Source organism: Microtus oregoni, unplaced genomic scaffold, assembly GCF_018167655.1.
Source record: "Microtus oregoni isolate MIOR12 unplaced genomic scaffold, Mior012 000073F_000, whole genome shotgun sequence".
Lineage (NCBI taxonomy): Eukaryota > Metazoa > Chordata > Mammalia > Rodentia > Cricetidae > Microtus > Microtus oregoni.
This window is the reverse complement of record NW_024543980.1, coordinates 1374269-1382734: the sequence shown is the minus strand read 5'-3', so window position 1 is coordinate 1382734 and position 8466 is coordinate 1374269.

Below are 8466 nucleotides of genomic sequence, written 5' to 3'. Positions count from 1 at the left end.
TATACTGAGTGACTCATTCAGTCACACTACAGCTCCCATGCTGAAATTCTCTTCTCTTCTCTTCTCTTCTCTTCTCTTCTCTTCTCTTCTCTTCTCTTCTCTTCTCTTCTCTTCTCTTCTCTTCTCTTCTCTTCTCTTCTCTTCTCTTCCCTTCCCTTCCCTTCCCTTCCCTTCCCTTCCCTTCCCTTCCCTTCCCTTCCCTTCCCTTCCCTTCCCTTCCCTTCCCTTCCCTTCCCTTCCCTTCCCTTCCCTCCCCTCCCCTCCCCTCCCCTCCCCTCCCCTCCCCTCCCCTCCCCTCCCCTCCCCTCCCCTCCCCTCCCCTCCCCTCCCCTCCTCTCCTCTCTTCTCCTCTCTTCTCCTCTTCCCTTCCTCCTCCTTTTTGTTTTGATTTTAGACTACAACCTTTAAATTTTGTTTTGTTTTTTGGGGGGATCACAAGAGCAGATAGCTGAGGCAAGGGGAAGGAGAGATAAGTGGGAGTGGAATGCATGATATGAAATCCACAGAGAATCAATAAAAAGTTTTTTTAAATACACATTTTTTTCTTCAGCAGTCCATGAAACTTTTATGTAAAATTGTTTACTTCTTAGGGCACAAAAAAAACTTGACAGATGTAGGGAAATAGAAATGACATCATGTATTCTATATGACAACAATGGAATAAATCTAGATAGCAGATATTTTAGAAATTCACAAACACTAAAACATTTACTATTGAATGATATTTGGGTCACTGAAAAAAACCAAAGAGGAGCCGGGCGGTGGTGGCGCACGCCTTTAATCCCAGCACTCGGGAGGCAGAGGCAGGCGGATCTCTGTGAGTTCGAGACCAGCCTGGTCTACAAGAGCTAGTTCCAGGACAGGCTCCAAAACCACAGAGAAACCCTGTCTCGAAAAACCAAAAAAAAAAAAACAAAGAGGAAATTTAAAACATTCAATAGTTTAATAAAAGAGAAAATAATGTATTAAAAATCAATGGATCACAATAAAGGCAGTCCTAAGAAGAAAATTTACAGTGTTAAAAGCTTCAGGTTTTATCTAGAGCTGGACTCTGCTTGCTTCAATATTGGCCTGATAGGCAAGTCTAGTGGTGCAATAGTGGCATTGATACTATGGGGGTAAGTAATTGTTTCCTGATTGCATGTGAGACCTACTCCTCAGAAGGTGATTTCATGCCTGGTACTGCAATCCTCGTCAAATGCCCATGACTAGGAATGTCATAGGCCCTAGAATAGAACCTACTATTGTTAATTTGTTAAGTAGTCATACTGCTAAATTACCCTCTAAATATTCCTGCTTGTATTTATAAACCTGATCAGCTCTTAACCTTGGTCAGAGAAGTTTCTTCATGCAGTAGAAAAAGATGATGTATAACTGGTCAAAGTAATAAGAATAAGGGATTTAGTGCTCAGGCCTAAAATGGGCTGTCTATATTTAGCACCTGTAGCAGGGAACATAATAGAAGAAACAGAAAGAATGTAAGCATTAAAAGATAGGCAAGAGTGCTGCACAACACTGTCTTCTGGACATGACATGGCTATTGCAATCATGAACTCACAGTAACTGTGGTTATCTACTCAAGACCAAGTTGGTCAAAAGTTCTGGCATGGATTAAAGAGATATTCCCCATGCTCCATCCTTTATTGAATAGCTATGGGCACTGGATAGTTACTAGGGGAGGGAGAATCATCCTTTTTTGAGGAAACGGCCATTAGTAGGGTTTATATGCTCAAATGCAGTTGTTCTTAACATGTGGGACATAACCTCCTAAGGGGTCACATCTCAGATATCCTGCATACTTACATCACAATTCACAACAGTAGCAAAAACACAGTTATGAAATATCAATGAAATAATTTTATATTTGTGATCACACCACAACATGAGGAACTGTACTAAAGGGTTTCAGCATTAGGAAGACTGAGGACCACTGATCTAGCAGATGGCTCCACCCCCATAAATATACAAGCAGCACTAATTAGTCTTAGTGTGTTATCTTAACAAAAAGAAATAAAATTGCGAGAAGGTGTGCTATCAGGAACTTGAAGAGAGTTGAGAGGGGAAATGGGGGCTAGATGTGATCATATTTCATTGTACTCACGTATGAAAATTCCGAAGTAAAGAAAAAAAATTAAAAAGAATCCTGTGTTTTACTGAGTACTCTAGATGATTCTTACACATGATTGAGTCTCTTTGATAAATATGCCAGCAAAACGCTAAGCCAGAATGCCAACCCCAGTCACTTTTTCATCTGGCAATTCAAGATAGTGCTCCTGGTACTCACTATTGATTTATCAATTAGGACTGTCTGCCTTGGCCAGGATAGTGGGGAAGGGAATGGTGGTTGCACCTGTCAATTATAAAGGCCTGCCCAGGGAAACACCATGGATCTCAGACAGAAACAAGGTGTTCAAGAAATAAACACTACTGGAATTAGCACGTAATGTTTTCTTAATTGGTGCTACTCCAACTTCCACTGGCACCTTGAGTTTGCTGACAAACATACTTGATATACAAGTTCTGCATGAAAAGGGCCGTGCACTCTTCCTTTTCTAATGATTCTCAGATGTTGCTGCTGCTGTGCCCCTTGTACCAGGACTTTAATACTGGGTGACTAGATTTTATTTTATTTTTGTATATTTTTGATATGGGTTAAAGTTTTGTTTCCAAGGTTGGCTCCAAACTTCTGAGCAAAAACCATCCTCCTACCTCAACCTCACAAGTGCAAGTGCCCAAACTTTTCTTCATTCACCTTCCAACCATGATTCTCTGATGAAACAGTATCAGCAAAAACAAGCCAAGCCAAATGGTCTAGCGGTTTGCACACACACACACACACACACACACACACACACACACACACAAATACTGAAAAGGAATGCCTTGTGGTAAAGCCTTGTATGGGGCAGCTCACTACAGAGTTTGGGTGTGCTTTCTTTACAGTCCTGTGGACTGCCCCAGCCCTCTGCTGGGGATCTGTACTGCAGCGCTTTCACAAACACTGGAATCTTCCCACTTTCACTGTACTTGTCCTAAGCACTGCTTTCAGCCTTCAGTTCAATGGCAGGTAAGAGCCAGAACAGTAAATGGGATTTGATGACTGACAATCTTCTCTTTTTCTCCTCTCCCTTTTGACTAAAAACCTTCCCGCTCTTTTGTATTATAGCAACAATAAACCAAAAGCCTCTTTCTCCTTTCTTCTCCAAAATTCCTTTGTTCGGCGAGTTTCTTGTTTCCTTGGGGTTACTTAGGTCACCCTCTAAGTCTAAATAAATGTGTAGTCACCATGGCATACAACTAGCTGCAGGAGCGGCAGCCCAATTCCTCTTTGTATTAAGAAACAACAAACAGTACCTTGTACCGCTGTTTTTTTCCCCTCCTGTTGCAAGTCATCAAATATATTCTGATTTCCTTTCACTACCTTCTGTCTTGCTGTACCCTTTCCACCCACTTTCTTTTTTTCCTGATTCTCTTTTCTCTTCTTCTTACCCTGTCCATAGTTTCCTACTTCTCTCGCTTTTTCTCTCTTCTTCCTCCGCAACATTATTCCTGAAATAGAGGTAATATAAAAATCTCTATAATTAGGTTGATGGTTTTATTCAAAATCTGTCATTGTGGAGACACCTGATATAATGAAACCCTGAAGGTGTTATTTAGGACTCACTATTTTATCATCAAGATGTAATTGAATGCTCAAATTGTTCATTTTGAATTAGTAAATTGTTATTAGTCAATGACCTGAAATCCAATACCTGCAGCTTCCATTAATGTTGAACAAACAAGGCACAGTTAAAGTAACATCATATTTATTGCTTTTCATTTGAAGGGCTCAGGATATGAGGTGGGACCTGAAATATCTGCCTTCTCTGTTTAAAATGATGTGCTATCATGTGGCCCCACCCATGATAGAGGTACATTTACACTCACTTGGAATGGCTTAGTTCGTAGGGTTCATAGCAGATCCATACTCTCAAAGAACTATGCAGATATATATGTCTGTCCTGTGTCTTAGCCCATCCATAACAGTTCCATAAGACCCATGACACAAAAGCTCCTTGGTGCTATTTTAACAATATAATGGGAAAACAAGAAACAGGAGAGCTGTCAGAAATGCTAAGTGCCTTGCCTTACCAAAGCAGCCATGCTGGGCGGAGCTTTCCTTGAGGTTCTTTCTTCTCTTCTTCTCTTATTCTCCTGGCTGCACTTTCTCCTGCTGAGTTTATTAGAACACTGCTGTCCCTTTGCTTTGCATGTGGCTGTCTTCTAGTAACCAGCAGAACTCATTCTTTGTAATTTCCTGCCATAGAGTCACAGACTGACTTGAAACAACACTTGGGCAGGAGATTTTACCAATATACAGATGTTCCCTGGCTAATACTGAAGCTATATTTTGCTAAACCCATTGTAAGTTGTAAATAGTGAAAGTTCAAAATGCAAATATACCTAATGTACTCCATATTATAACATAGTATCAACACATACCTAGGGTGTCAGTTGTTTCCTTCTAACATCACAAGGTTGACTAGGAACTGTAGCTTCTAGCCTTTGGTCATTATTGTGAGGGAGGATTAGACTAACATATGCCAAACCAGGGAAAAATCAATAGTAAAGACGAAACAATTGAGGTAGCATTTGCCTGCAGTTCCAGCTATTAGAAACCAGCCTGAACAACATAAATGAGGTTACATCTTACTAAATAAGTAAATTTGAAAAGATGAAGATGGGAAAGATAGTTTCTACTGACTAATATGTTTACCCATCTTCTCCTCAGAAAAATCATTAAATTAAACTCAAGCCCCTAAACTGGAACTATCTCTAAATCTTACATTCTTCACAACCATTTGTAATTATTATCTTAGAGTCCTGTTGAAACCTATACATCTTGCAATATTTTAGGCAACACATTCTGATTCTCTTCCATGTAAAGTATGAAGAACAAGAAACTCAAAGGGTTGTTATGATAACTAAGCATAGTAATAGTTTTATAAATGCCCTTTCTCTCTCCCAAGAAGCTAGCAGAATACACTCCAAACTGATGGAGGAAGGTCATTGGTTAAATAAAAAGAAACTGCTTGGCCCTCATTGGTTAGAAGATAGGTGGGAGGAGTAAACAGAACAGAACACTGGGAGGAAGAGGAAGTGAGCTCAGACTCCACAGCTCTCCTCTCGGGAGCAGATGCCTCAGAAAGACGCCATGCTCCCAGCTCCCAGGCAGAGGCACGTGATGAAGCTCCGACCCAGGATGGACATAGGCTAGAATCTTCCCGGTAAGTGCACCTAGCTGTGCTACATAGAATATTAGAAATGGGCTAGTCCAGGTGCGAGAGTTAGCCTAGAAGAGGCTAGATAGAAATGGGCCAAGCAGTGATTAAAAGAATACAGTGTTCGTGTAATTATTTCGGGGCATAAGCTAGCCAGGCGGCTGGGGTGTTGGGAACGCAGCCCCGCCGCCCGTATTACTACACCAAACTGCAAATCTTGGAAAGTATATGCATGCTTCTTGGGGTGAACTAGGGAACTGAAGTGTCTTCTCCAACAAGTAGCCTACATAAGCAAAGAGGGACAATTATATAGTCCCAGGCAAAAAATACCCTTTACACTGAGAGTCTTTCATTCACTGTAGGGCCTAGAGAGTATTATTGGTGCTGAGAGGACATAGCTGAAAGACAGTAAGATAAAATGGGTCACTAAATCAACAGCCATTCCTCCTACTCCAACCATAGTATTTAGATGTGATATGTCTGTGTTCTATCATTTTCCACCCATAACCATATCGTGGGCTAATCAAACCTAGGGTAAGGCTGGTCACAGGCAATATTGCTTTTATTAAGAAAAGTTAAAGTAGATTTATTTTCTTTTACATGTATGTATATGAACTATATGTGTGCCTAGTACCAGTGGAGGTCAGAAGTTGTAGATGTTTGCCTAGTACCAGTGGAGGTCAGAAGTTGTAGATTCCCTAGAAGTGCAGTTGCAGATGGCTGTAAGCCACCATGTGGGTGTTGGGCATCAGACTTGGTGTCAATAAGGGCTAGAGTTAGTCTTGCCAAGGCCTAGGTAGGGCTGATACAGTTAACTGCATACTAAATTATTTGACAGTATTTTTGTTTTAATTTCTTTTACTTGATCATCTCTACTAGCTTGGTATAATTCTGAAAATGTAGGCTATTGTTTACTTTATCTAGTAAGCTAGTATGTCTCATGAGAATTGAATTTCTAGGTAGGTATTTGCTGGAACAACTGGGAGATTCTACTGAAAATCACCTGTTCAGCCAAAAGCTACCCAGTCTGCTTTCAATGGACAGGTTAATCCAGGCTGGGAACATAGACTTGACCCACTTTTATTTTCTTTCTTTCTTTCTTTCTTTCTTTCTTTCTTTCTTTCTTTCTTTCTTTCTTTCTTTCTTTCTTTCTTTCTTTCTTTCTTTCTCTCTTTAATTAAAAATAGATTTTTCCATACACTATGTTAATATATTCTGATTAGGCTCCCATTTTCCCCAACTCCTCCCAACTCCTCCCTAACTCTCCATTCATCTAGATCTACATCCTTTCTTATTAGAAAGCAGTCATTTAAAAAAAAGAAAAAAATTGATAAAATAAAATCAAACAAACCTGAAATAGGGCAAAACAGACAAACAAACAGAAAAACAAAAAGCTAGAGAAAAATCTCAAGAAACATGTACCAACACAGAGAGACACACACATTAACAAACATAGAAATCCCATTAAAATACAAAATCAGAAACAGTAATAGATAAGCAAAAGACCTGTAGGGTAAGGAAAAAAAGAAAAGGACATCTCCAAAAGTATCATTGAGTACGTGTTAGCCATCTACTGTTTGGCGTAGGGCCTGCTCTTAAGAGTAGATTGTATATCCACTGAAAAGCCATTAGATCAAACTAATTCTTCATATGAAAGTGGTTATTAAGATAGCTTCTAGCTTAGGGATGGGGGCTTGTGTCTACTTCCACTCTCCTCACTGGAAGCCATCAGGCCCAGACCGATTCAGGACCACACACATGCTGCCACAGTCTCTATGAGTTCATTCATTCATTCATTCATTCATTCATCAGGCCTGCTGTGTTTAGAAAGATTTCTTTCCTAGGTGTTCTCTATTCCCTCTGGCTCCTACAATCTTTCTGCCTCCTCTTCTGCAGGGTTCTTTGAGTTGTGAGGGGAAGGAATTGATAGAGACATCACATTTAGGACCGAGGGTTTCAAGGTCTCTCTCGTTCTGCACATTGTCCAGTTGTGTGTCTCTTTATTTAGTCCTACCTACTGCAGTAGGAAACTTCTTGGATGTTGGCTAAGTAAAACACATACCTATAAGTATAGCACAATGTCCTTATTGTGTAAAGCAAAGAAAACTTTTATATATATCACAGAATCTCCAGGTGTGGATCAGAGGCCTCAACATTAGGTTAACTGTTCTGAGACCATGTTCTCAGTGTAGACTTGTGTGTGTGTGTGTGAGCCTGTGTGCATGCAGCACACAAGGTGGGGGAAATGCAGACTCTACAAACAGAGGCTATTTATTCAGGGATTCTTATAACTGAAAAGTTTTTGTGTCCCAATAAACTTCTCCGCCAACACAATAATCCAAATCAGAGCAAATCAAACTGAATTAGAAAAAAAGCCTAGGTTTAATAGATGCCAGCGCTTCTGGGTGGCATTCCAGCCCCTAGAGAGGAGGTAGGGAAGAAAGACCAGAAAATCACATGTTTGTTCTTTGGGAGGCAGTTTAAATATACTGTGGGAGTGATCCTCCTCCTCCTCTGAGGTTTGAGGTGGAACTTTCCACCCAAACATTTCAGTTTCTTGGGGTATAGGGGTGCCAAGGGGCTGGGGTGAAGCCTTAACCCAAACATTCCAGACTCTTTGGGTATAAGGTTGTCAGCAGCTGGGGTGACACTTTCAACCAAAAATAACAAGGGAGTCAGCCACCATCATTTGTTTTCTGGTAAAGAGTCAAAGGCAGGTAGAAGGTGGGGAATCCTCTAAGTTGGGAAAAAGGGAGATGTAGTCATGTATGTCCCAGACTCTAAGTGGTCCTCAACTTTTCTAATGTTGCAACACTTTACTACAATTCCTAATGTTGTGGTAACACCAACCATAACTTTATTTTTGTTGCTACTTCATAACTATAATTTTCTACTGATGTGACTTGTAATGTAAATATTCTTGGAGATAGACATTTGCCAATGGGGTTGTGACCCACAGTTTGAGAACCATTGGCTTAGAAGCTATTGGTGGGGGCAAAGTCAAAATCAGGCTAACTAGACTAGAGAACATTATGCTGACTAGGGATGCATATTTTCCTCTCTCTAGTTGATGCTACAATGAAAGAGGGAACAAAAATTTGGGAGGCAATCAGTTCTTTTTTAAAAGAATTATTTAAAATTTTATGTATATGAGTGCTTTATCTTCATGTATGACTTTATGCCAGAAGAAAGCATCAAATTTCAC